Genomic DNA, 24919 nt, shown 5'->3' with positions numbered 1-24919 from the left:
AAGTAATGTGCGCCAACATTGATATCAACAACAAACGTTTACTGTCTCAATGAAACTTTCAAATAATTCAAAATTAGGCCATATAAGGGAATTGTGTTTAATGCTGCACTTGCATTTCGAGTATACATACCATAAATAGACGTAGTCGGCAGGATTCGAACCTGCGCGGGCAGAGCCCAATGGATTTCTAGTCCATCGCCTTAACCACTCGGCCACCACTACAGCTCTGTTGTACTGTTTAACACAGCAATGGGATTGACAAATTTTGGAGTCATCACATAAGTAATGTGCGCCAACATTGATATCAACAATGAAACTTTCAAATAATTCAAAATTAGGCCAAGTAGAGAAATTGCGTTTATTGCTACACTTGCATTTCGTGTATACATACCCTAAATAGACATTGTCGGCAGGATTCGAACCTGCGCGGACAGAGCCCAAAGGATTTCTAGTCCATCGCCTTAACCACTCGGCCACGACTACTGCTCTGTTGTACTGTTTAACACAGCAATGGGATCGACAAATTTTGGAGTCATCACATAAGTAATGTGCGCCAACATTGATATCAACAATGAAACTGTCAAATAATTCAAAATTAGGCCAAGTAGAGAAATTGTGTTTATTGCTACACTTGCATTTCGAGTATACATACCCTAAATAGCCGTAGTCGGCAGGATTCGAACCTGCGCGGGCAGAGCCCAAAGGATTTCTAGTCCATTGCCTTATCCACTCGGCCACGACTACTTCTATGCTGTACTGTTTAACACAGCAATGGGATCGTCAAATTTTGAGTCATCACATAAGTAATGTGCGCCAACATTGATATCAACAATGAAACTTTCAAATAATTCAAAATTAGGCCAAGTCGTGAAATTGTGTTTATTGCTACACTTGCATTTCGAGTATACATACCCTAAATAGACGTAGTCAGCAGGAGTCGAACCTGCGTTGGCAGAGCCCAATGGATTTTTAGTCCATCGCCATAACCACCCGGCCACGACTACTGCTCTGTTGTACTGTTTAACACAGCAATGGGATCGACAAATTTTGGAGTCATCACATAAGAAATGTGCGCCAACATTGATATCAACAACAGACGTTTACTGTCTGAATGAAACTGACAAATATTTCAAAATTATTCCAAGTAGAGAAATTGTGTTTATTGCTACACTTGCATTTCGAGTATACATACCCTAAATAGACGTAGTCGGCAGGATTCGAACCTGCGCGGGCAGAGCCCAATGGATTTCTAGTCCATCACCTTAACCACTCGGCCACGACTACTGCTATGTTGTCCTGTTCAACACTGCAATGGGATCGACAAATTTTGGAATCATCACATAAATAATGTGCGGCAACATTGATATCAACAATGAAACTTTCAAATAATTCAAAATTAGGCCAAGTAGAGAAATTGTGTTTATTGCTACACTTGCATTTCGAGTATACATACCCTAAATAGACGTCGTCAGCAGGATTCAAACCTGCGCGGGCAGAGCCCAATGGATTTCTAGTCCATCGCCTTAACCACTCAACCACGACTACTGTTATGTTGTACTGTTTAACACAGCAATGGGATCGACAAATTTTGGAATCATCACATAAGTAATGTGCGCCAACATTGATATCAACAACAGACGTTTACTGTCTCAATGAAACTGACAAATAATTCAAAATGAGGCCAAGTCGTGAAATTGTGTTTATTGCTACACTTGCATTTCGAGTATACATACCCTAAATAGACGTAGTCAGCAGGAGTCGAACATGCGTTGGCAGAGCCCAATGGATTTTTAGTCCATCGCCATAACCACCCGGCCACGACTACTGCTCTGTTGTACTGTTTAACACAGCAATGGGATCGACAAATTTTGGAGTCATCACATAAGAAATGTGCGCCAACATTGATATCAACAACAGACGTTTACTGTCTGAATGAAACTGACAAATAATTCAAAATTATTCCAAGTAGAGAAATTGTGTTTATTGCTACACTTGCATTTCGAGTATACATACCCTAAACAGACGTAGTCGGCAGGATTCGAACCTGCGCGGGCAGAGCCCAATGGATTTCTAGTCAATCAACTTAACCACCAGGCCACGACTACAGTTATGTTGTACTGTTTAACACAGCAATGGGATCGACAAATTTTGGAATCATCACATAAGTAATGTGCGCCAACATTAATATCAACAATAGATGTTTACTGTCTCAATGAAACTTTCAAATAATTCAAAATTAGGCTATATAAGGGAATTGTGTTGATTGCTACACTTGCATTTCGAGTATACATACCCTAAATAGACGTAGTCGGCAGGATTCGAACTTGTGCGGGCAGAGCCCAATGGATTTCTATTCCATCGCCTTAACCACTCGGCCACGACTACTTCTATGCTGTACTGTTTAACACAGCAATGGGGTCGACAAATTTTGAGTCATCACATAAGTAATGTGCGCCAACATTGATATCAACACTGTACTGTTTAACACAGCAATGGGATCGACAAATTTTGGAATCATCACATAAGTAATGTGCGCCAACATTGATATCAACAACAAACGTTTACTGTCTCAATGAAACTTTCAAATAATTCAAAATTAGGCCATATAAGGGAATTGTGTTTAATGCTGCACTTGCATTTCGAGTATACATACCATAAATAGACGTAGTCGGCAGGATTCGAACCTACGCGGGCAGAGCCGAATGGATTTCTAGTCCATCGCCTTAACCACTCGGCCACCACTACAGCTCTGTTGTACTGTTTAACACAGCAATGGGATTGACAAATTTTGGAGTCATCACATAAGTAATGTGCGCCAACATTGATATCAACAATGAAACTTTCAAATAATTCAAAATTAGGCCAAGTAGAGAAATTGCGTTTATTGCTACACTTGCATTTCGTGTATACATACCCTAAATAGACATTGTCGGCAGGATTCGAACCTGCGCGGACAGAGCCCAAAGGATTTCTAGTCCATCGCCTTAACCACTCGGCCACGACTACTGCTCTGTTGTACTGTTTAACACAGCAATGGGATCGACAAATTTTGGAGTCATCACATAAGTAATGTGCGCTAACATTGATATCAACAATGAAACTGTCAAATAATTCAAAATTAGGCCAAGTAGAGAAATTGTGTTTATTGCTACACTTGCATTTCGAGTATACATACCCTAAATAGCCGTAGTCGGCAGGATTCGAACCTGCGCGGGCAGAGCCCAAAGGATTTCTAGTCCATTGCCTTATCCACTCGGCCACGACTACTTCTATGCTGTACTGTTTAACACAGCAATGGGATCGTCAAATTTTGAGTCATCACATAAGTAATGTGCGCCAACATTGATATCAACAATGAAACTTTCAAATAATTCAAAATTAGGCCAAGTCGTGAAATTGTGTTTATTGCTACACTTGCATTTCGAGTATACATACCCTAAATAGACGTAGTCAGCAGGAGTCGAACCTGCGTTGGCAGAGCCCAATGGATTTTTAGTCCATCGCCATAACCACCCGGCCACGACTACTGCTCTGTTGTACTGTTTAACACAGCAATGGGATCGACAAATTTTGGAGTCATCACATAAGAAATGTGCGCCAACATTGATATCAACAACAGACGTTTACTGTCTGAATGAAACTGACAAATAATTCAAAATTATTCCAAGTAGAGAAATTGTGTTTATTGCTACACTTGCATTTCGAGTATACATACCCTAAATAGACGTAGTCGGCAGGATTCGAACCTGCGCGGGCAGAGCCCAATGAATTTCTAGTCCATCACCTTAACCACTCGGCCACGACTACTGCTATGTTGTCCTGTTCAACACTGCAATGGGATCGACAAATTTTGGAATCATCACATAAATAATGTGCGGCAACATTGATATCAACAATGAAACTTTCAAATAATTCAAAATTAGGCCAAGTAGAGAAATTGTGTTTATTGCTACACTTGCATTTCGAGTATACATACCCTAAATAGACGTCGTCAGCAGGATTCAAACCTGCGCGGGCAGAGCCCAATGGATTTCTAGTCCATCGCCTTAACCACTCAACCACGACTACTGTTATGTTGTACTGTTTAACACAGCAATGGGATCGACAAATTTTGGAATCATCACATAAGTAATGTGCGCCAACATTGATATCAACAACAGACGTTTACTGTCTCAATGAAACTGACAAATAATTCAAAATGAGGCCAAGTCGTGAAATTGTGTTTATTGCTACACTTGCATTTCGAGTATACATACCCTAAATAGACGTAGTCAGCAGGAGTCGAACATGCGTTGGCAGAGCCCAATGGATTTTTAGTCCATCGCCATAACCACCCGGCCACGACTACTGCTCTGTTGTACTGTTTAACACAGCAATGGGATCGACAAATTTTGGAGTCATCACATAAGAAATGTGCGCCAACATTGATATCAACAACAGACGTTTACTGTCTGAATGAAACTGACAAATAATTCAAAATTATTCCAAGTAGAGAAATTGTGTTTATTGCTACACTTGCATTTCGAGTATACATACCCTAAACAGACGTAGTCGGCAGGATTCGAACCTGCGCGGGCAGAGCCCAATGGATTTCTAGTCCATCACCTTAACCAATCGGCCACGACTACTGCTATGTTGTCCTGTTCAACACTGCAATGGGATCGACAACTTTTGGAATCATCACATTAGTAATGTGCGCCAACATTGACATCAACAATAGACGTTTACTGTCACAATGATACTGTCAAATAAATCAAAATTAGGCTATATAAGGGAATTGTGTTTATTACTACACTTGCATTTCGAGTATACATACCCTAAATACTCGTAGTCGGCAGGATTCGAACCTGCACGGGCAGAGCCCAATGGATTTCTAGTCCATCGCCTTAACCACTCGGCCACGACTACAGCTCTGTTGTACTGTTTAACACAGCAATGGGATTGACAAATTTTGGAGTCATCACATAAGTAATGTGCGCCAACATTGATATCAACAACAGACGTTTACTGTCTCAATGAAACTTTCAAATAATTCAAAATGAGGCCAAGTTGTGAAATTGTGTTTATTGCTACACTTGCATTTCGAATATACATACCCTAAATAGACGTAGTCGGCAGGATTCGAACCTGCGAGGGCAGAGCCCAATGGATTTCTAGTCCATCGCCTTAACCACTCGGCCACGACTACTGCTATGTTGTACTGTTTAACACAGCAATGGGATCGACAAATTTTTGAATCATCACATAAGTAATGTGCGCCAACATTGATATCAACAATAGATGTTTACTGTCTCAATGAGACTTTCATATAATTCAAAATTAGGCTATATAAGGGAATTGTGTTTATTGCTACACTTGCATTTCGAGTATACATACCCTAAATAGACGTAGTCGGCAGGATTCGAACCTGCGCGGGCAGAGCCCAATGGATTTCTAGTCCATCGACTTAACCACTCGGCCACGACCACTGCTATGTTGTACTGTTTAACACAGCAATGGGATCGACAAATTTTGGAATCATCACATAAATAATGTGCGCCAACATTGATATCAACAATGAAACTTTCAAATAATTAAAAATTAGCCCAAGTAGAGAAATTGTGTTTATTGCTACACTTGCATTTCGAGTATACATACCCTAAATAGACGTAGTCGACAGGATTCGAACCTGAACGGGCAGAGCCCAATGGATTTCTAGTCCATCGCCTTAACCACTCGGCCACGACTACTGCTCTGTTGTACTGTTTAACACAGCAATGGGATCGACAAATTTTGGAGTCATCACATAAGTAATGTGCGCCAACATTGATATCAACAACAGACGTTTACTGTCTCAATGAAACTGACAAATAATTCAAAATTATTCCAAGTAGAGAAATTGTGTTTATTGCTACACTTGCATTTCGAGTATACATACCCTAAATAGACATAGTCGGCAGGATTCGAACCTGCGCGGGCAGAGCCCAATATATTTCTAGTCCATCGCCTTAACCACTCGGCCACGATACTGCTATGTTGTACTGTTTAACACAGCAATGGGATCAACAAATTTTTGAATCATCACATAAGTAATGTGCGCCAACATTGATATCAACAATAGATGTTTACTGTCTCAATGAGACTTTCAAATAATTCAAAATTAGGCTATATAAGGGAATTGGGTTTATTGCTACACTTGCATTTCGAGTATACATACCCTAAATAGACGTAGTCGGCAGTATTCGAACCTGCGCGGGCAAAGCCCAATGGATTTATAGTCCATCGCATTAACCACTCGGCCACGACTACTGCTATGTTGTACTGTTTAACACAGCAATGGGATCGACACATTTTGGAATCATCACATAAATAATGTGCGCCAACATTGATATCAACAGTGAAACTTTCAAATAATTCAAAATTAGGCCAAGTAGAGAAATTGTGTTGATTGCTACACTTGCATTTCGGGTATACATACCCTAAATAGACGTAGTCGGCAGGATTCGAACCTGCGCGGGCAGAGCCCAATGGATTTCTAGTCCATCGCCTTAACCACTCGGCCACGACTACTGTTATGTTGTACTGTTTAATACAGCAATGGGATCGACAAATTTTGAGTCATCACATAAGTAATGTGCGCCAACATTGATATCAACACTGTACTGTTTAACACAGCAATGGGATCGACAAATTTTGGAATCATCACATAAGTAATGTGCGCCAACATTGATATCAACAACAGACGTTTACTGTCTCAATGAAACTTTCAAATAATTCAAAATAAGGCCATATAAGGGAATTGTGTTTATTGCTACACTTGCATTTCGAGTATACATACCCTAAATAGACGTAGTCGGCAGGATTCGAACCTGTGCGGGCAGAACCCAATGGATTTCTAGCCCATCGCCTTAACCACTGGGCCACGACTACTGCTATGTTGTACTGTTTAACACAGCAATGGGATCGATACATTTTGGAATCATCACATAAGTAATGTGCGCCAACATTGATATCAACAACAGACGTTTACTGTCTCAATGAAACTGACAAATAATTCAAAATAAGGCCAAGTCGAGAAATTGTGTTTCTTGCTACACTTGCATTTCGAGTATACATACCCTAAATAGACGTAGTCAGCAGGATTCGATCCTGCGTTGGCAGAGCCTAATGGATTTTTAGTCCATCGCCATAACCACCCGGCCACGACTACTGCTCTGTTGTACTGTTTAACACAGCAATGGGATCGACAAATTTTGGAGGCATCACATAAGTAATGTGCGCCAACATTGATATCAACAATAGATGTTTACTGTCTCAATGAAACTGACAAATAATTCAAAATTATTCCAAGTAGAAAAATTGTGTTTATTGCTACACTTGCATTTCGAGTATACATACCATAAATAGACGTAGTCGGCAGGATTCGAACCTGCGCGGGAAGAGCCCAATGGATTTATAGTCCATCGACTTAACCACTCGGCCACGACTACTGCTATGTTGTACTGTTTAACACAGCAATGGGATCGACAAATTTTGGAATCATCACATAAATAATGTGTGCCAACATTGATATCAACAATGAAACTTTCAAATAATTAAAAATTAGGCCAAGTAGAGAAATGGTGTTTATTGCTACACTTGCATTTCGAGTATACATACCCTAAATAGACGTAGTCGACAGGATTCGAACCTGAGCGGGCAGAGCCCAATGGATTTCTAGTCCATCGCCTTAACCACTCGGCCACGACTACTGCTATGTTGTACTGTTCAACACAGCAATGAATCATCACATAATCATCATCACATAAGTAATGTGCGCCAACATTGATATCAACGTTTACTGTCTCAATGAAACTATCAAATAATTCACAATTAGGCTATATAAAGGAATTGTTTTTATTGCTACACTTGCATTTCGAATATACATACCCTAAATAGACGTAGTCGGCAGGATTCGAACCTGTGCGGGCAGAACCCAATGGATTTCTAGTCCATCGCCTTAACTACTGGGCCACGACTACTGCTATGTTGTACTGTTTAACACAGCAATGGGATCGATACATTTTGGAATCATCACATAAGTAATGTGCGCCAACATTGATATCAACAACAGACGTTTACTGTCTCAATGAAACTGACAAATAATTCAAAATAAGGCCAAGTCGAGAAATTGTGTTTCTTGCTACACTTGCATTTCGAGTATACATACCCTAAATAGACGTAGTCAGCAGGATTCGATCCTGCGTTGGCAGAGCCCAATGGATTTTTAGTCCATCGCCATAACCACCCGGCCACGACTACTGCTCTGTTGTACTGTTTAACACAGCAATGGGATCGACAAATTTTGGAGGCATCACATAAGTAATGTGCGCCAACATTGATATCAACAACAGACGTTTACTGTCTCAATGAAACTGACAAATAATTCAAAATTATTCCAAGTAGAAAAATTGTGTTTATTGCTACACTTGCATTTCGAGTATACATACCATAAATAGACGTAGTCGGCAGGATTCGAACCTGCGCGGGAAGAGCCCAATGGATTTATAGTCCATCGACTTAACCACTCGGCCACGACTACTGCTATGTTGTACTGTTTAACACAGCAATGGGATCGACAAATTTTGGAATCATCACATAAATAATGTGCGCCAACATTGATATCAACAATGAAACTTTCAAATAATTAAAAATTAGGCCAAGTAGAGAAATTGTGTTTATTGCTACACTTGCATTTCGAGTATAAATACCCTAAATAGACGTAGTCGACAGGATTCGAACCTGAGCGGGCAGAGCCCAATGGATTTCTAGTCCATCGCCTTAACCACTCGGCCACGACTACTGCTATGTTGTACTGTTCAACACAGCAATGAATCATCACATAATCATCATCACATAAGTAATGTGCGCCAACATTGATATCAACGTTTACTGTCTCAATGAAACTATCAAATAATTCACAATTAGGCTATATAAGGGAATTGTGTTTATTGCTACACTTGCATTTCGAATATACATACCCTACATAGACGTGGTCAGCAGGATTCGAATCTGCGCGGGCAGAGCCCAATGGATTTCAAGTCCATCGCCTTAACCACTCGGCCACGACTACTGTTATGTTGTACTGTTTAACACAGCAATGGGATCGACAAATTTTGGAATCATCACATAAATAATGTGCGCCAACATTGATATCAACAATGAAACTTTCAAATAATTAAAAATTAGGCCAAGTAGAGAAATGGTGTTTATTGCTACACTTGCATTTCGAGTATACATACCCTAAATAGACGTAGTCGACAGGATTCGAACCTGAGCGGGCAGAGCCCAATGGATTTCTAGTCCATCGCCTTAACCACTCGGCCACGACTACTGCTATGTTGTACTGTTCAACACAGCAATGAATCATCACATAATCATCATCACATAAGTAATGTGCGCCAACATTGATATCAACGTTTACTGTCTCAATGAAACTATCAAATAATTCACAATTAGGCTATATAAGGGAATTGTGTTTATTGCTACACTTGCATTTCGAATATACATACCCTAAATAGACGTAGTCGGCAGGATTCGAACCTGTGCGGGCAGAACCCAATGGATTTCTAGTCCATCGCCTTAACCACTGGGCCACGACTACTGCTATGTTGTACTGTTTAACACAGCAATGGGATCGATACATTTTGGAATCATCACATAAGTAATGTGCGCCAACATTGATATCAACAACAGACGTTTACTGTCTCAATGAAACTGACAAATAATTCAAAATAAGGCCAAGTCGAGAAATTGTGTTTCTTGCTACACTTGCATTTCGAGTATACATACCCTAAATAGACGTAGTCAGCAGGATTCGATCCTGCGTTGGCAGAGGCCAATGGATTTTTAGTCCATCGCCATAACCACCCGGCCACGACTACTGCTCTGTTGTACTGTTTAACACAGCAATGGGATCGACAAATTTTGGAGGCATCACATAAGTAATGTGCGCCAACATTGATATCAACAACAGACGTTTACTGTCTCAATGAAACTGACAAATAATTCAAAATTATTCCAAGTAGAAAAATTGTGTTTATTGCTACACTTGCATTTCGAGTATACATACCATAAATAGACGTAGTCGGCAGGATTCGAACCTGCGCGGGAAGAGCCCAATGGATTTATAGTCTATCGACTTAACCACTCGGCCACGACTACTGCTATGTTGTACTGTTTAACACAGCAATGGGATCGACAAATTTTGGAATCATCACATAAATAATGTGCGCCAACATTGATATCAACAATGAAACTTTCAAATAATTAAAAATTAGGCCAAGTAGAGAAATTGTGTTTATTGCTACACTTGCATTTCGAGTATACATACCCTAAATAGACGTAGTCGACAGGATTCGAACCTGAGCGGGCAGAGCCCAATGGATTTCTAGTCCATCGCCTTAACCACTCGGCCACGACTACTGCTATGTTGTACTGTTCAACACAGCAATGAATCATCACATAATCATCATCACATAAGTAATTTGCGCCAACATTGTTATCAACGTTTACTGTCTCAATGAAACTATCAAATAATTCACAATTAGGATATATAAGGGAATTGTGTTTATTGCTACACTTGCATTTCGAATATACATACCCTACATAGACGTGGTCAGCAGGATTCGAATCTGCGCGGGCAGAGCCCAATGGATTTCAAGTCCATCGCCTTAACCACTCGGCCACGACTACTGTTATGTTGTACTGTTTAACACAGCAATGGGATCGACAAATTTTGGAATCATCACATAAGTAATGTGCGCCAACATTGATATCAACAATGAAACTTTCAAATAATTCAAAATTTGGCCAAGTAAAGAAATTGTGTTTATTGCTACACTTGCATTTCGAGTATACATACCCTAAATAGACGTAGTCGGCAGGATTCGAACCTGAGCGGGCAGAGCCCAATGGATTTCTAGTCCATCGCCTTAACCGCTTGGCCACGACTACTGCTATGTTGTACTCTTTAACACAGCAATGGGGTCAACAAATTTTGGAATCATTACATAAATAATGTGCGCCAACATTGATTTCAACAATAGACGTTTACTGTCTCAATAAAACTTTCAAATAATTCAAAATTAGGCCATATAAGGGAATTGTGTGTATTGCTACACTTGCATTTGGAGTATACATACCCTAAATAGACGTAGTCGGCAGGATTCGAACCTGCGCGCGAAGAGCCCAATGGATTTCTAGTCCATCGCCTTAACCACTCGGCCACGACTACTGCTATGTTGGACTGTTTAACACAGCAATGGGATCGACAAATTTTTGAATCATCACATAAGTAATGTGCGCCAACATTGATATCAACAATAGATGTTTACTGTCTCAAAGAAACTTTCGAATAATTCAAAATTTGGCTATATAAGGGAATTGTGTTTATTGCTACACTTGCATTTCGAGTATACATACCCTAAATAGACGTAGTCGGCAGGATTCGAACAATGGATTTCTAGTCCATCGCCTTAACCACTCGGCCACGACTACTGCTATGTTGTACTGTTCAACACAGCAATGAATCATCACATAATCATCATCACATAAGTAATTTGCGCCTACATTGTTATCAACGTTTACTGTCTCAATGAAACTATCAAATAATTCACAATTAGGATATATAAGGGAATTGTGTTTATTGCTACACTTGCATTTCGAATATACATACCCTACATAGACGTGGTCAGCAGGATTCGAATCTGCGCGGGCAGAGCCCAATGGATTTCAAGTCCATCGCCTTAACCACTCGGCCACGACTACTGTTATGTTGTACTGTTTAACACAGCAATGGGATCGACAAATTTTGGAATCATCACATAAGTAATGTGCGCCAACATTGATATCAACAATGAAACTTTCAAATAATTCAAAATTTGGCCAAGTAAAGAAATTGTGTTTATTGCTACACTTGCATTTCGAGTATACATACCCTAAATAGACGTAGTCGGCAGGATTCGAACCTGAGCGGGCAGAGCCCAATGGATTTCTAGTCCATCGCCTTAACCGCTTGGCCACGACTACTGCTATGTTGTACTCTTTAACACAGCAATGGGGTCAACAAATTTTGGAATCATTACATAAATAATGTGCGCCAACATTGATTTCAACAATAGACGTTTACTGTCTCAATAAAACTTTCAAATAATTCAAAATTAGGCCATATAAGGGAATTGTGTGTATTGCTACACTTGCATTTGGAGTATACATACCCTAAATAGACGTAGTCGGCAGGATTCGAACAATGGATTTCTAGTCCATCGCCTTAACCACTCGGCCACGACTACTGCTATGTTGTACTGTTTAACACAGCAATGGGATCGACAAATTTTTGAATCATCACATAAATAATGTGCGCCAACATTGATATCAACAGTGAAACTTTCAAATAATTCAAAATTAGGCCAAGCAGAGAAATTGTGTTGATTGCTACACTTGCATTTCGGGTATACATACCCTAAATAGACGTAGTCGGCAGGATTCGAACCTGCGCGGGCAGAGCCCAATGGATTTCTAGTCCATCGCCTTAACCACTCGGCCACGACTACTGTTATGTTGTACTGTTTAATACAGCAATGGGATCGACAAATTTTGAGTCATCACATAAGTAATGTGCGCCAACATTGATATCAACACTGTACTGTTTAACACAGCAATGGGATCGACAAATTTTGGAATCATCACATAAGTAATGTGCGCCAACATTGATATCAACAACAGACGTTTACTGTCTCAATGAAACTTTCAAATAATTCAAAATAAGGCCATATAAGGGAATTGTGTTTATTGCTACACTTGCATTTCGAGTATACATACCCTAAATAGACGTAGTCGGCAGGATTCGAACCTGTGCGGGCAGAACCCAATGGATTTCTAGCCCATCGCCTTAACCACTGGGCCACGACTACTGCTATGTTGTACTGTTTAACACAGCAATGGGATCGATACATTTTGGAATCATCACATAAGTAATGTGCGCCAACATTGATATCAACAACAGACGTTTACTGTCTCAATGAAACTGACAAATAATTCAAAATAAGGCCAAGTCGAGAAATTGTGTTTCTTGCTACACTTGCATTTCGAGTATACATACCCTAAATAGACGTAGTCAGCAGGATTCGATCCTGCGTTGGCAGAGCCTAATGGATTTTTAGTCCATCGCCATAACCACCCGGCCACGACTACTGCTCTGTTGTACTGTTTAACACAGCAATGGGATCGACAAATTTTGGAGGCATCACATAAGTAATGTGCGCCAACATTGATATCAACAATAGATGTTTACTGTCTCAATGAAACTGACAAATAATTCAAAATTATTCCAAGTAGAAAAATTGTGTTTATTGCTACACTTGCATTTCGAGTATACATACCATAAATAGACGTAGTCGGCAGGATTCGAACCTGCGCGGGAAGAGCCCAATGGATTTATAGTCCATCGACTTAACCACTCGGCCACGACTACTGCTATGTTGTACTGTTTAACACAGCAATGGGATCGACAAATTTTGGAATCATCACATAAATAATGTGTGCCAACATTGATATCAACAATGAAACTTTCAAATAATTAAAAATTAGGCCAAGTAGAGAAATGGTGTTTATTGCTACACTTGCATTTCGAGTATACATACCCTAAATAGACGTAGTCGACAGGATTCGAACCTGAGCGGGCAGAGCCCAATGGATTTCTAGTCCATCGCCTTAACCACTCGGCCACGACTACTGCTATGTTGTACTGTTCAACACAGCAATGAATCATCACATAATCATCATCACATAAGTAATGTGCGCCAACATTGATATCAACGTTTACTGTCTCAATGAAACTATCAAATAATTCACAATTAGGCTATATAAAGGAATTGTTTTTATTGCTACACTTGCATTTCGAATATACATACCCTAAATAGACGTAGTCGGCAGGATTCGAACCTGTGCGGGCAGAACCCAATGGATTTCTAGTCCATCGCCTTAACTACTGGGCCACGACTACTGCTATGTTGTACTGTTTAACACAGCAATGGGATCGATACATTTTGGAATCATCACATAAGTAATGTGCGCCAACATTGATATCAACAACAGACGTTTACTGTCTCAATGAAACTGACAAATAATTCAAAATAAGGCCAAGTCGAGAAATTGTGTTTCTTGCTACACTTGCATTTCGAGTATACATACCCTAAATAGACGTAGTCAGCAGGATTCGATCCTGCGTTGGCAGAGCCCAATGGATTTTTAGTCCATCGCCATAACCACCCGGCCACGACTACTGCTCTGTTGTACTGTTTAACACAGCAATGGGATCGACAAATTTTGGAGGCATCACATAAGTAATGTGCGCCAACATTGATATCAACAACAGACGTTTACTGTCTCAATGAAACTGACAAATAATTCAAAATTATTCCAAGTAGAAAAATTGTGTTTATTGCTACACTTGCATTTCGAGTATACATACCATAAATAGACGTAGTCGGCAGGATTCGAACCTGCGCGGGAAGAGCCCAATGGATTTATAGTCCATCGACTTAACCACTCGGCCACGACTACTGCTATGTTGTACTGTTTAACACAGCAATGGGATCGACAAATTTTGGAATCATCACATAAATAATGTGCGCCAACATTGATATCAACAATGAAACTTTCAAATAATTAAAAATTAGGCCAAGTAGAGAAATTGTGTTTATTGCTACACTTGCATTTCGAGTATAAATACCCTAAATAGACGTAGTCGACAGGATTCGAACCTGAGCGGGCAGAGCCCAATGGATTTCTAGTCCATCGCCTTAACCACTCGGCCACGACTACTGCTATGTTGTACTGTTCAACACAGCAATGAATCATCACATAATCATCATCACATAAGTAATGTGCGCCAACATTGATATCAACGTTTACTGTCTCAATGAAACTATCAAATAATTCACAATTAGGCTATATAAGGGAATTGTGTTTATTGCTACACTTGCATTTCGAATATACATACCCTACATAGACGTGGTCAGCAGGATTCGAATCTGCGCGGGCAGAGCCCAATGGATTTCAAGTCCATCGCCTTAACCACTCGGCCACGACTACTGTTATGTTGTACTGTTTAACACAGCAATGGGATCGACAAATTTTGGAATCATCACATAAATAATGTGCGCCAACATTGATATCAACAATGAAACTTTCAAATAATTAAAAATTAGGCCAAGTAGAGAAATGGTGTTTATTGCTACACTTGCATTTCGAGTATACATACCCTAAATAGACGTAGTCGACAGGATTCGAACCTGAGCGGGCAGAGCCCAATGGATTTCTAGTCCATCGCCTTAACCACTCGGCCACGACTACTGCTATGTTGTACTGTTCAACACAGCAATGAATCATCACATAATCATCATCACATAAGTAATGTGCGCCAACATTGATATCAACGTTTACTGTCTCAATGAAACTATCAAATAATTCACAATTAGGCTATATAAGGGAATTGTGTTTATTGCTACACTTGCATTTCGAATATACATACCCTAAATAGACGTAGTCGGCAGGATTCGAACCTGTGCGGGCAGAACCCAATGGATTTCTAGTCCATCGCCTTAACCACTGGGCCACGACTACTGCTATGTTGTACTGTTTAACACAGCAATGGGATCGATACATTTTGGAATCATCACATAAGTAATGTGCGCCAACATTGATATCAACAACAGACGTTTACTGTCTCAATGAAACTGACAAATAATTCAAAATAAGGCCAAGTCGAGAAATTGTGTTTCTTGCTACACTTGCATTTCGAGTATACATACCCTAAATAGACGTAGTCAGCAGGATTCGATCCTGCGTTGGCAGAGGCCAATGGATTTTTAGTCCATCGCCATAACCACCCGGCCACGACTACTGCTCTGTTGTACTGTTTAACACAGCAATGGGATCGACAAATTTTGGAGGCATCACATAAGTAATGTGCGCCAACATTGATATCAACAACAGACGTTTACTGTCTCAATGAAACTGACAAATAATTCAAAATTATTCCAAGTAGAAAAATTGTGTTTATTGCTACACTTGCATTTCGAGTATACATACCATAAATAGACGTAGTCGGCAGGATTCGAACCTGCGCGGGAAGAGCCCAATGGATTTATAGTCTATCGACTTAACCACTCGGCCACGACTACTGCTATGTTGTACTGTTTAACACAGCAATGGGATCGACAAATTTTGGAATCATCACATAAATAATGTGCGCCAACATTGATATCAACAATGAAACTTTCAAATAATTAAAAATTAGGCCAAGTAGAGAAATTGTGTTTATTGCTACACTTGCATTTCGAGTATACATACCCTAAATAGACGTAGTCGACAGGATTCGAACCTGAGCGGGCAGAGCCCAATGGATTTCTAGTCCATCGCCTTAACCACTCGGCCACGACTACTGCTATGTTGTACTGTTCAACACAACAATGAATCATCACATAATCATCATCACATAAGTAATTTGCGCCAACATTGTTATCAACGTTTACTGTCTCAATGAAACTATCAAATAATTCACAATTAGGATATATAAGGGAATTGTGTTTATTGCTACACTTGCATTTCGAATATACATACCCTACATAGACGTGGTCAGCAGGATTCGAATCTGCGCGGGCAGAGCCCAATGGATTTCAAGTCCATCGCCTTAACCACTCGGCCACGACTACTGTTATGTTGTACTGTTTAACACAGCAATGGGATCGACAAATTTTGGAATCATCACATAAGTAATGTGCGCCAACATTGATATCAACAATGAAACTTTCAAATAATTCAAAATTTGGCCAAGTAAAGAAATTGTGTTTATTGCTACACTTGCATTTCGAGTATACATACCCTAAATAGACGTAGTCGGCAGGATTCGAACCTGAGCGGGCAGAGCCCAATGGATTTCTAGTCCATCGCCTTAACCGCTTGGCCACGACTACTGCTATGTTGTACTCTTTAACACAGCAATGGGGTCAACAAATTTTGGAATCATTACATAAATAATGTGCGCCAACATTGATTTCAACAATAGACGTTTACTGTCTCAATAAAACTTTCAAATAATTCAAAATTAGGCCATATAAGGGAATTGTGTGTATTGCTACACTTGCATTTGGAGTATACATACCCTAAATAGACGTAGTCGGCAGGATTCGAACCTGCGCGCGAAGAGCCCAATGGATTTCTAGTCCATCGCCTTAACCACTCGGCCACGACTACTGCTATGTTGGACTGTTTAACACAGCAATGGGATCGACAAATTTTTGAATCATCACATAAGTAATGTGCGCCAACATTGATATCAACAATAGATGTTTACTGTCTCAAAGAAACTTTCGAATAATTCAAAATTTGGCTATATAAGGGAATTGTGTTTATTGCTACACTTGCATTTCGAGTATACATACCCTAAATAGACGTAGTCGGCAGGATTCGAACAATGGATTTCTAGTCCATCGCCTTAACCACTCGGCCACGACTACTGCTATGTTGTACTGTTCAACACAGCAATGAATCATCACATAATCATCATCACATAAGTAATTTGCGCCAACATTGTTATCAACGTTTACTGTCTCAATGAAACTATCAAATAATTCACAATTAGGATATATAAGGGAATTGTGTTTATTGCTACACTTGCATTTCGAATATACATACCCTACATAGACGTGGTCAGCAGGATTCGAATCTGCGCGGGCAGAGCCCAATGGATTTCAAGTCCATCGCCTTAACCACTCGGCCACGACTACTGTTATGTTGTACTGTTTAACACAGCAATGGGATCGACAAATTTTGGAATCATCACATAAGTAATGTGCGCCAACATTGATATCAACAATGAAACTTTCAAATAATTCAAAATTTGGCCAAGTAAAGAAATTGTGTTTATTGCTACACTTGCATTTCGAGTATACATACCCTAAATAGACGTAGTCGGCAGGATTCGAACCTGAGCGGGCAGAGCCCAATGGATTTCTAGTCCATCGCCTTAACCGCTTGGCCACGACTACTGCTATGTTGTACTCTTTAACACAGCAATGGGGTCAACAAATTTTGGAATCATTACATAAATAATGTGCGCCAACATTGATTTCAACAATAGACGTTTACTGTCTCAATAAAACTTTCAAATAATTCAAAATTAGGCCATATAAGGGAATTGTGTGTATTGCTACACTTGCATTTGGAGTATACATACCCTAAATAGACGTAGTCGGCAGGATTCGAACCTGCGCGCGAAGAGCCCAATGGATTTCTAGTCCATCGCCTTAACCACTCGGCCACGACTACTGCTATGTTGGACTGTTTAACACAGCAATGGGATCGACAAATTTTTGAATCATCACATAAGTAATGTGCGCCAACATTGATATCAACAATAGATGTTTACTGTCTCAAAGAAACTTTCGAATAATTCAAAATTTGGCTATATAAGGGAATTGTGTTTATTGCTACACTTGCATTTCGAGTATACATACCCTAAATAGACGTAGTCGGCAGGATTCGAACAATGGATTTCTAGTCCATCGCCTTAACCACTCGGCCACGACTACTGCTATGTTGTACTGTTTAACACAGCAATGGGATCGACAAATTTTTGAATCATCACATAAGTAATGTGCGCCAACATTGATATCAACAATAGATGTTTACTGTCTCAATGAAACTTTCAAATAATTCAAAATTAGGCTATATAAGGGAATTGGGTTTGTTGCTACACTTGCATTTCGAGTATACATACCCTAAATAGACGTAGTCGGCAGGATTCGAACCTGCGCGGGCAGAGCCCAATGGATTTCTAGTCCATCGCCTTAACCACTCGGCCACGACTACTGCTATGTTGTACTGTTTAACACAGCAACGGGATCGACACATTTTTGAATCATCACATAAATAATGTGCGCCAACATTGATATCAACAATGAAACTTTCAAATAATTCAAAATTAGGCCAAGTAGAGAAATTGTGTTTATTGCTACACTTGCATTTCGAGTATACATACCCTAAATAGACGTAGTCGGCAGGATACGAACATGCGCGGGCAGAGCCCAATGGATTTCTAGTCCATCGCCTTAACCACTCGGCCACGACTACTGCTATGTTGTACTGTTTAACACAGCAATGGGATCGACAAATTTTGGAATCATCACATAAGTAATGTGCGCCAACATTGATATCAACAACAGACGTTTACTGTCTCAATGAAACTGACAAATAATTCAAAATTAGTCCAAGTAGAGAAATTGTGTTTATTGCTACACTTGCATTTCGAGTATAAATACCATAAATAGACGTAGTCGGCAGGATTCGAATCTGCGCGGGCAGAGCCCAATGGATTTCTAATCCATCGCCTTAACCACTCGGCCACGACTACTGCTATGTTGTACTGTTTAACACAGCAATGGGATCGACAAATTTTTGAATCATCACATAAGTAATGTGCGCCAACATTGATATCAACAATGAAACTTTCAAATAATTCAAAGTTTGGCCAAGTAGAGAAATTGTGTTTATTGCTACACTTGCATTTCGAGTATACATACCCTAAATAGACGTAGTCGGCAGGATTCGAACCTGCGCGGGCAGAGCCCAATGGATTTCTAGTCCATCGCCTTAACCGCTCGGCCACGACTACTGCTATGTTGTACTCTTTAACACAGCAATGGGGTCGACAAATTTTGGAATCATTACATAAATAATGTGCGCCAACATTGATTTCAACAATAGACGTTTACTGTCTCAATGAAACTTTCAAATCATTCAAAATTAGGCCATATAAGGGAATTGTGTGTATTGCTACACTTGCATTTGGAGTATACATACCCTAAATAGACGTAGTCGGCAGGATTCGAACCTGCGCGGGAAGAGCCCAATGGATTTCTAGTCCATCGCCTTAACCACTCGGCCACGACTACTGCTATGTTGGACTGTTTAACACAGCAATGGGATCGACACATTTTTGAATCATCACATAAGTAATGTGCGCCAACATTGATATCAACAATATATGTTTACTGTCTCAAAGAAACTTTCAAATAATTCAAAATTAGGCTATATAAGGGAATTGTGTTTATTGCTACACTTGCATTTCGAGTATACATACCCTAAATAGACGTATTCGGCAGGATTCGAACAATGGATTTCTAGTCCATCGCCTTAACCACTCGGCCACGACTACTGCTATGTTGTACTGTTTAACACAGCAATGTGATCGACAAATTTTTGAATCATCACATAAGTAATGTGCGCCAACATTGATATCAACAACAGATGTTTACTGTCTCAATGAAACTTTCAAATAATTCAAAATTAGGCTATATAAGGGAATTGGGTTTCTTGCTACACTTGCATTTCGAGTATACATACCCTAAATAGACGTAGTCGGCAGGATTCGAACCTGCGCGGGCAGAGCCCAATGAGTTTCTAATCCATCGCCTTAACCACTCGGCCACGACTACTGCTATGTTGTACTGTTTAACACAGCAATGGGATCGACAAATTTTTGAATCATCACATAAATAATGTGCGCCAACATTGATATCAACAATGAAACTTCCAAATAATTCAAAATTAGGCCAAGTAGAGAAATTGTGTTTATTGCTACACTTGCATTTCGAGTATACATACCCTAAATAGACGTAGTCAGCAGGAATCGAACCTGCGCGGGCAGAGCCCAATGGATTTCTAGTCCATCGCCTTAACCACTCGGCCACGACTACTGTTATGTTGTACTGTTGAACACAGCAATGGGATCGACAAATTTTTGAATCATCACATAAATAATGTGCGCCAACATTGATATCAACAATGAAACTTCCAAATAATTCAAAATTAGGCCAAGTAGAGAAATTGTGTTTCTTGCTACACTTGCATTTCGAGTATACATACCCTAAATAGACGTAGTCGGCAGGAATCGAACCTGCGCGGGCAGAGACCAATGGATTTCTAGTCCATCGCCTTAACCACTCGGCCTCGACTACTGTTATCTTGTACTGTTTAACACAGCAATGGGATCGACAAATTTTGGAATGATCACATAAATAATGTGCGCCAACATTGATATCAACAATGAAACTTTCAAATAATTCAAAATTTGGCCAAGTAAAGAAATTGTGTTTATTGCTACACTTGCATTTCGAGTATACATACCCTAAATAGACGTAGTCGGCAGGATTCGAACCTGAGCGGGCAGAGCCCAATGGATTTCTAGTCCATCGCCTTAACCGCTTGGCCACGACTACTGCTATGTTGTACTCTTTAACACAGCAATGGGGTCAACAAATTTTGGAATCATTACATAAATAATGTGCGCCAACATTGATTTCAACAATAGACGTTTACTGTCTCAATAAAACTTTCAAATAATTCAAAATTAGGCCATATAAGGGAATTGTGTGTATTGCTACACTTGCATTTGGAGTATACATACCCTAAATAGACGTAGTCGGCAGGATTCGAACCTGCGCGCGAAGAGCCCAATGGATTTCTAGTCCATCGCCTTAACCACTCGGCCACGACTACTGCTATGTTGGACTGTTTAACACAGCAATGGGATCGACAAATTTTTGAATCATCACATAAGTAATGTGCGCCAACATTGATATCAACAATAGATGTTTACTGTCTCAAAGAAACTTTCGAATAATTCAAAATTTGGCTATATAAGGGAATTGTGTTTATTGCTACACTTGCATTTCGAGTATACATACCCTAAATAGACGTAGTCGGCAGGATTCGAACAATGGATTTCTAGTCCATCGCCTTAACCACTCGGCCACGACTACTGCTATGTTGTACTGTTTAACACAGCAATGGGATCGACAAATTTTTGAATCATCACATAAGTAATGTGCGCCAACATTGATATCAACAATAGATGTTTACTGTCTCAATGAAACTTTCAAATAATTCAAAATTAGGCTATATAAGGGAATTGGGTTTGTTGCTACACTTGCATTTCGAGTATACATACCCTAAATAGACGTAGTCGGCAGGATTCGAACCTGCGCGGGCAGAGCCCAATGGATTTCTAGTCCATCGCCTTAACCACTCGGCCACGACTACTGCTATGTTGGACTGTTTAACACAGCAATGGGATCGACAAATTTTTGAATCATCACATAAGTAACGTGCGCCAACATTGATATCAACAATAGATGTTTACTGTCTCAAAGAAACTTTCAAATAATTCAAAATTAGGCTATATAAGGGAATTGTGTTTATTGCTGCACTTGCATTTCGAGTATACATACCCTAAATAGACGTAGTCGGCAGGATTCGAACAATGGATTTCTAGTCCATCGCCTTAACCACTCGGCCACGACTACTGCTATGTTGTACTGTTTAACACAGCAATGGGATCGACAAATTTTTGAATCATCACATAAGTAATGTGCGCCAACATTGATATCAACAATAGATGTTTACTGTCTCAATGAAACTTTCAAATAATTCAAAATTAGGCTATATAAGGGAATTGTGTTTATTGCTACACTTGCATTTCGAGTATACATACCCTAAATAGACGTAGTCGGCAGGATTCGAACCTGCGCGGGCAGAGCCCTATGGATTTCTAGTCCATCGCCTTAACCACTCGGCCACGACTACTGCTATGTTTTACTGTTTAACACAGCAATGGGATCGACAAATTTTTTAATCATCACATAAGTAATGTGCGCGAACATTGATATCAACAATAGATGTTTACTGTCTCAATGAGACTTTCAAATAATTCAAAATTAGGCTATATAAGGGAATTGGGTTTATTGCTACACTTGCATTTCGAGTATACATACCCTAAATTGACGTAGTCGGCAGGATTCGAACCTGCGCAGGCAGAGCTCAATGGATTTCTAGTCCATCGCCTTAACCACTCGGCCACGACTACTGCTATGTTGTACTGTTTAACACAGCAATGGGATCGACAAATTTTTGAATCATCACATAAATAATGTGCGCCAACATTGATATCAACAATGAAACTTCCAAATAATTCAAAATTAGGCCAAGTAGAGAAATTGTGTTTATTGCTACACTTGCATTTCGAGTATACATACCCTAAATAGACGTAGTCAGCAGGATTCGAACCTGCGTTGGCAGAGCCCAATGGATTTTTAGTCCATCGCCATAACCACCCGGCGACGACTACTGCTCTGTTGTACTGTTTAACACAGCAATGGGATCGACAAATTTTGGAGTCATCACATAAGTAATGTGCGCCAACATTGATATCAACAACAGACGTTTACTGTCTCAATGAAACTGACAAATAATTCAAAATTAGGCTATATAATTGTGTTTATTGCTACACTTGCATTTCGAGTATACATACCCTAAAAAAACGTAATCGGCAGGATTCGAACCTGCGCGGGCAGAGCCCAATGGATTTCTAGTCCATCGCCTTAACCACTCGGCCACGACTACTGTTATGTTGTACTGTTTAACACGCAATGGGATCGACAAATTTTGGAATCATAAATAATGTGCGCCAACATTGATATCAACAATGAAACTTTCAAATAATTCAAAATTAGGCCAAGTAGAGAAAATGTGTTTACACTTGCATTTCGAGTATACATACCCTAAATAGACGTAGTCGGCAGGATTCGAACCTGCGCGGGCAGAGCCCAATGGATTTCTAGTCCATCGCCTTAACCACTCGGCCACGACTACTGCTATGTTGTACTGTTTAACACAGCAATGGGATCGACAAATTTTGGAATCATCACATAAATGATGTGCGCCAACATTGATATCAACAACAGACGTTTACTGTCTCAATGAAACTGACAAATAATTCAAAATGAGGCCAAGTCGAGAAATTGTGTTTATTGCTACACTTGCATTTCGAGTATACATACCCTAAATAGACGTAGTCAGCAGGAGTCGAACCTGCGTTGGCAGAGCCCAATGGATTTTTAGTCCATCGCCATAACCACCCGGCGACGACTACTGCTCTGTTGTACTGTTTAAGACAGCAATGGGATCGACAAATTTTGGAGTCATCACATAAGTAATGTGCGCCAACATTGATATCAACAACAGACGTTTACTGTCTCAATGAAACTGACAAATAATTCAAAATTAGGCTATATAATTGTGTTTATTGCTACACTTGCATTTCGAGTATACATACCCTAAAAAAAACCTAATCGGCAGGATTCGAACCTGCGCGGGCAGAACCCAATGGATTTCTAGCCCATCGCCTTAACCACTCGGCCACGACTACTGTTATGTTGTACTGTTTAACACGCAATGGGATCGACAAATTTTTGAATCATCACATAAGTAATGTGCGCCAACATTGATATCAACAATAGATGTTTACTGTCTCAAAGAAACTTTCAAATAATTCAAAATTAGGCTATATAAGAGAATTGTGTTTATTGCTGCACTTGCATTTCGAGTATACATACCCTAAATAGACGTAGTCGGCAGGATTCGAACAATGGATTTCTAGTCCATCGCCTTAACCACTCGGCCACGAATACTGCTATGTTGTACTGTTTAACACAGCAATGGGATCGACAAATTTTTGAATCATCACATAAGTAATGTGCGCCAACATTGATATCAACAATAGATGTTTACTGTCTCAATGAAACTTTCAAATAATTCAAAATTAGGCTATAAAAGGGAATTGTGTTTATTGCTACACTTGCATTTCGAGTATACATACCCTAAATAGACGTAGTCGGCAGGATTCGAACCTGCGCGGGCAGAGCCTAATGGATTTCTAGTCCATCGCCTTAACCACTCGGCCACGACTACTGCTATGTTGTACTGTTTAACACAGCAATGGGATCGACAAATTTTTGAATCATCACATAAATAATGTGCGCCAACATTGATATCAACA

The 24919-nt window shown here is 39.9% G+C and overlaps 51 non-coding genes across 51 annotated transcripts; all 51 read right to left on the bottom strand.

Annotated features, from left to right (window-relative positions):
* Positions 1-140: 140 nt before the first annotated feature.
* Positions 141-222, bottom strand: TRNAS-AGA (transfer RNA serine (anticodon AGA)). The gene has a single exon. It is a non-coding gene; the product is annotated as a tRNA-Ser (tRNA).
* A 700-nt stretch (positions 223-922) lies between these two features.
* TRNAF-AAA (transfer RNA phenylalanine (anticodon AAA)) lies at positions 923-1004 on the bottom strand. The gene has a single exon. It is a non-coding gene; the product is annotated as a tRNA-Phe (tRNA).
* A 198-nt stretch (positions 1005-1202) lies between these two features.
* TRNAS-AGA (transfer RNA serine (anticodon AGA)) lies at positions 1203-1284 on the bottom strand. Its single transcript has one exon. It is a non-coding gene; the product is annotated as a tRNA-Ser (tRNA).
* A 459-nt stretch (positions 1285-1743) lies between these two features.
* On the bottom strand, positions 1744-1825 carry TRNAF-AAA (transfer RNA phenylalanine (anticodon AAA)). The gene has a single exon. It is a non-coding gene; the product is annotated as a tRNA-Phe (tRNA).
* A 1620-nt stretch (positions 1826-3445) lies between these two features.
* On the bottom strand, positions 3446-3527 carry TRNAF-AAA (transfer RNA phenylalanine (anticodon AAA)). Its single transcript has one exon. It is a non-coding gene; the product is annotated as a tRNA-Phe (tRNA).
* Positions 3528-3725: 198 nt separating this feature from the next.
* On the bottom strand, positions 3726-3807 carry TRNAS-AGA (transfer RNA serine (anticodon AGA)). Its single transcript has one exon. It is a non-coding gene; the product is annotated as a tRNA-Ser (tRNA).
* A 459-nt stretch (positions 3808-4266) lies between these two features.
* On the bottom strand, positions 4267-4348 carry TRNAF-AAA (transfer RNA phenylalanine (anticodon AAA)). Its single transcript has one exon. It is a non-coding gene; the product is annotated as a tRNA-Phe (tRNA).
* A 478-nt stretch (positions 4349-4826) lies between these two features.
* TRNAS-AGA (transfer RNA serine (anticodon AGA)) lies at positions 4827-4908 on the bottom strand. Its single transcript has one exon. It is a non-coding gene; the product is annotated as a tRNA-Ser (tRNA).
* A 198-nt stretch (positions 4909-5106) lies between these two features.
* TRNAS-AGA (transfer RNA serine (anticodon AGA)) lies at positions 5107-5188 on the bottom strand. The gene has a single exon. It is a non-coding gene; the product is annotated as a tRNA-Ser (tRNA).
* Positions 5189-5386: 198 nt separating this feature from the next.
* On the bottom strand, positions 5387-5468 carry TRNAS-AGA (transfer RNA serine (anticodon AGA)). The gene has a single exon. It is a non-coding gene; the product is annotated as a tRNA-Ser (tRNA).
* A 738-nt stretch (positions 5469-6206) lies between these two features.
* Positions 6207-6288, bottom strand: TRNAY-AUA (transfer RNA tyrosine (anticodon AUA)). The gene has a single exon. It is a non-coding gene; the product is annotated as a tRNA-Tyr (tRNA).
* A 179-nt stretch (positions 6289-6467) lies between these two features.
* On the bottom strand, positions 6468-6549 carry TRNAS-AGA (transfer RNA serine (anticodon AGA)). The gene has a single exon. It is a non-coding gene; the product is annotated as a tRNA-Ser (tRNA).
* Positions 6550-7107: 558 nt separating this feature from the next.
* TRNAF-AAA (transfer RNA phenylalanine (anticodon AAA)) lies at positions 7108-7189 on the bottom strand. Its single transcript has one exon. It is a non-coding gene; the product is annotated as a tRNA-Phe (tRNA).
* Positions 7190-7387: 198 nt separating this feature from the next.
* TRNAY-AUA (transfer RNA tyrosine (anticodon AUA)) lies at positions 7388-7469 on the bottom strand. The gene has a single exon. It is a non-coding gene; the product is annotated as a tRNA-Tyr (tRNA).
* A 179-nt stretch (positions 7470-7648) lies between these two features.
* Positions 7649-7730, bottom strand: TRNAS-AGA (transfer RNA serine (anticodon AGA)). The gene has a single exon. It is a non-coding gene; the product is annotated as a tRNA-Ser (tRNA).
* Positions 7731-8198: 468 nt separating this feature from the next.
* On the bottom strand, positions 8199-8280 carry TRNAF-AAA (transfer RNA phenylalanine (anticodon AAA)). Its single transcript has one exon. It is a non-coding gene; the product is annotated as a tRNA-Phe (tRNA).
* Positions 8281-8478: 198 nt separating this feature from the next.
* Positions 8479-8560, bottom strand: TRNAY-AUA (transfer RNA tyrosine (anticodon AUA)). Its single transcript has one exon. It is a non-coding gene; the product is annotated as a tRNA-Tyr (tRNA).
* Positions 8561-8739: 179 nt separating this feature from the next.
* TRNAS-AGA (transfer RNA serine (anticodon AGA)) lies at positions 8740-8821 on the bottom strand. The gene has a single exon. It is a non-coding gene; the product is annotated as a tRNA-Ser (tRNA).
* A 188-nt stretch (positions 8822-9009) lies between these two features.
* TRNAS-UGA (transfer RNA serine (anticodon UGA)) lies at positions 9010-9091 on the bottom strand. The gene has a single exon. It is a non-coding gene; the product is annotated as a tRNA-Ser (tRNA).
* Positions 9092-9270: 179 nt separating this feature from the next.
* On the bottom strand, positions 9271-9352 carry TRNAS-AGA (transfer RNA serine (anticodon AGA)). Its single transcript has one exon. It is a non-coding gene; the product is annotated as a tRNA-Ser (tRNA).
* Positions 9353-9820: 468 nt separating this feature from the next.
* TRNAF-AAA (transfer RNA phenylalanine (anticodon AAA)) lies at positions 9821-9902 on the bottom strand. The gene has a single exon. It is a non-coding gene; the product is annotated as a tRNA-Phe (tRNA).
* A 198-nt stretch (positions 9903-10100) lies between these two features.
* TRNAY-AUA (transfer RNA tyrosine (anticodon AUA)) lies at positions 10101-10182 on the bottom strand. The gene has a single exon. It is a non-coding gene; the product is annotated as a tRNA-Tyr (tRNA).
* Positions 10183-10361: 179 nt separating this feature from the next.
* Positions 10362-10443, bottom strand: TRNAS-AGA (transfer RNA serine (anticodon AGA)). The gene has a single exon. It is a non-coding gene; the product is annotated as a tRNA-Ser (tRNA).
* A 188-nt stretch (positions 10444-10631) lies between these two features.
* Positions 10632-10713, bottom strand: TRNAS-UGA (transfer RNA serine (anticodon UGA)). Its single transcript has one exon. It is a non-coding gene; the product is annotated as a tRNA-Ser (tRNA).
* Positions 10714-11705: 992 nt separating this feature from the next.
* TRNAS-UGA (transfer RNA serine (anticodon UGA)) lies at positions 11706-11787 on the bottom strand. Its single transcript has one exon. It is a non-coding gene; the product is annotated as a tRNA-Ser (tRNA).
* A 703-nt stretch (positions 11788-12490) lies between these two features.
* Positions 12491-12572, bottom strand: TRNAS-AGA (transfer RNA serine (anticodon AGA)). The gene has a single exon. It is a non-coding gene; the product is annotated as a tRNA-Ser (tRNA).
* Positions 12573-13130: 558 nt separating this feature from the next.
* Positions 13131-13212, bottom strand: TRNAF-AAA (transfer RNA phenylalanine (anticodon AAA)). Its single transcript has one exon. It is a non-coding gene; the product is annotated as a tRNA-Phe (tRNA).
* A 198-nt stretch (positions 13213-13410) lies between these two features.
* On the bottom strand, positions 13411-13492 carry TRNAY-AUA (transfer RNA tyrosine (anticodon AUA)). Its single transcript has one exon. It is a non-coding gene; the product is annotated as a tRNA-Tyr (tRNA).
* Positions 13493-13671: 179 nt separating this feature from the next.
* Positions 13672-13753, bottom strand: TRNAS-AGA (transfer RNA serine (anticodon AGA)). Its single transcript has one exon. It is a non-coding gene; the product is annotated as a tRNA-Ser (tRNA).
* A 468-nt stretch (positions 13754-14221) lies between these two features.
* On the bottom strand, positions 14222-14303 carry TRNAF-AAA (transfer RNA phenylalanine (anticodon AAA)). The gene has a single exon. It is a non-coding gene; the product is annotated as a tRNA-Phe (tRNA).
* A 198-nt stretch (positions 14304-14501) lies between these two features.
* Positions 14502-14583, bottom strand: TRNAY-AUA (transfer RNA tyrosine (anticodon AUA)). The gene has a single exon. It is a non-coding gene; the product is annotated as a tRNA-Tyr (tRNA).
* Positions 14584-14762: 179 nt separating this feature from the next.
* TRNAS-AGA (transfer RNA serine (anticodon AGA)) lies at positions 14763-14844 on the bottom strand. Its single transcript has one exon. It is a non-coding gene; the product is annotated as a tRNA-Ser (tRNA).
* Positions 14845-15032: 188 nt separating this feature from the next.
* Positions 15033-15114, bottom strand: TRNAS-UGA (transfer RNA serine (anticodon UGA)). Its single transcript has one exon. It is a non-coding gene; the product is annotated as a tRNA-Ser (tRNA).
* Positions 15115-15293: 179 nt separating this feature from the next.
* TRNAS-AGA (transfer RNA serine (anticodon AGA)) lies at positions 15294-15375 on the bottom strand. Its single transcript has one exon. It is a non-coding gene; the product is annotated as a tRNA-Ser (tRNA).
* Positions 15376-15843: 468 nt separating this feature from the next.
* TRNAF-AAA (transfer RNA phenylalanine (anticodon AAA)) lies at positions 15844-15925 on the bottom strand. The gene has a single exon. It is a non-coding gene; the product is annotated as a tRNA-Phe (tRNA).
* Positions 15926-16123: 198 nt separating this feature from the next.
* On the bottom strand, positions 16124-16205 carry TRNAY-AUA (transfer RNA tyrosine (anticodon AUA)). Its single transcript has one exon. It is a non-coding gene; the product is annotated as a tRNA-Tyr (tRNA).
* A 179-nt stretch (positions 16206-16384) lies between these two features.
* Positions 16385-16466, bottom strand: TRNAS-AGA (transfer RNA serine (anticodon AGA)). The gene has a single exon. It is a non-coding gene; the product is annotated as a tRNA-Ser (tRNA).
* Positions 16467-16654: 188 nt separating this feature from the next.
* On the bottom strand, positions 16655-16736 carry TRNAS-UGA (transfer RNA serine (anticodon UGA)). The gene has a single exon. It is a non-coding gene; the product is annotated as a tRNA-Ser (tRNA).
* A 992-nt stretch (positions 16737-17728) lies between these two features.
* Positions 17729-17810, bottom strand: TRNAS-UGA (transfer RNA serine (anticodon UGA)). Its single transcript has one exon. It is a non-coding gene; the product is annotated as a tRNA-Ser (tRNA).
* Positions 17811-18812: 1002 nt separating this feature from the next.
* On the bottom strand, positions 18813-18894 carry TRNAS-AGA (transfer RNA serine (anticodon AGA)). Its single transcript has one exon. It is a non-coding gene; the product is annotated as a tRNA-Ser (tRNA).
* Positions 18895-19614: 720 nt separating this feature from the next.
* Positions 19615-19696, bottom strand: TRNAS-AGA (transfer RNA serine (anticodon AGA)). The gene has a single exon. It is a non-coding gene; the product is annotated as a tRNA-Ser (tRNA).
* A 198-nt stretch (positions 19697-19894) lies between these two features.
* TRNAS-AGA (transfer RNA serine (anticodon AGA)) lies at positions 19895-19976 on the bottom strand. Its single transcript has one exon. It is a non-coding gene; the product is annotated as a tRNA-Ser (tRNA).
* Positions 19977-20698: 722 nt separating this feature from the next.
* Positions 20699-20780, bottom strand: TRNAS-AGA (transfer RNA serine (anticodon AGA)). The gene has a single exon. It is a non-coding gene; the product is annotated as a tRNA-Ser (tRNA).
* Positions 20781-22043: 1263 nt separating this feature from the next.
* On the bottom strand, positions 22044-22125 carry TRNAS-AGA (transfer RNA serine (anticodon AGA)). The gene has a single exon. It is a non-coding gene; the product is annotated as a tRNA-Ser (tRNA).
* A 461-nt stretch (positions 22126-22586) lies between these two features.
* On the bottom strand, positions 22587-22668 carry TRNAS-AGA (transfer RNA serine (anticodon AGA)). Its single transcript has one exon. It is a non-coding gene; the product is annotated as a tRNA-Ser (tRNA).
* Positions 22669-22866: 198 nt separating this feature from the next.
* On the bottom strand, positions 22867-22948 carry TRNAS-AGA (transfer RNA serine (anticodon AGA)). The gene has a single exon. It is a non-coding gene; the product is annotated as a tRNA-Ser (tRNA).
* A 179-nt stretch (positions 22949-23127) lies between these two features.
* Positions 23128-23209, bottom strand: TRNAF-AAA (transfer RNA phenylalanine (anticodon AAA)). Its single transcript has one exon. It is a non-coding gene; the product is annotated as a tRNA-Phe (tRNA).
* A 193-nt stretch (positions 23210-23402) lies between these two features.
* Positions 23403-23484, bottom strand: TRNAS-AGA (transfer RNA serine (anticodon AGA)). The gene has a single exon. It is a non-coding gene; the product is annotated as a tRNA-Ser (tRNA).
* Positions 23485-23651: 167 nt separating this feature from the next.
* Positions 23652-23733, bottom strand: TRNAS-AGA (transfer RNA serine (anticodon AGA)). The gene has a single exon. It is a non-coding gene; the product is annotated as a tRNA-Ser (tRNA).
* Positions 23734-23931: 198 nt separating this feature from the next.
* Positions 23932-24013, bottom strand: TRNAF-AAA (transfer RNA phenylalanine (anticodon AAA)). Its single transcript has one exon. It is a non-coding gene; the product is annotated as a tRNA-Phe (tRNA).
* Positions 24014-24749: 736 nt separating this feature from the next.
* Positions 24750-24831, bottom strand: TRNAS-AGA (transfer RNA serine (anticodon AGA)). Its single transcript has one exon. It is a non-coding gene; the product is annotated as a tRNA-Ser (tRNA).
* Between the last annotated feature and the right edge of the window lie 88 nt (positions 24832-24919).

The sequence above is a fragment of the Saccoglossus kowalevskii genome, chromosome 4, assembly GCF_978046115.1.
Source record: "Saccoglossus kowalevskii chromosome 4, keSacKowa6.1, whole genome shotgun sequence".
Lineage (NCBI taxonomy): Eukaryota > Metazoa > Hemichordata > Enteropneusta > Harrimaniidae > Saccoglossus > Saccoglossus kowalevskii.
The sequence above is the reverse complement of the archived record's forward strand: the minus strand, read 5'-3'. Positions and strand labels throughout refer to the sequence as shown.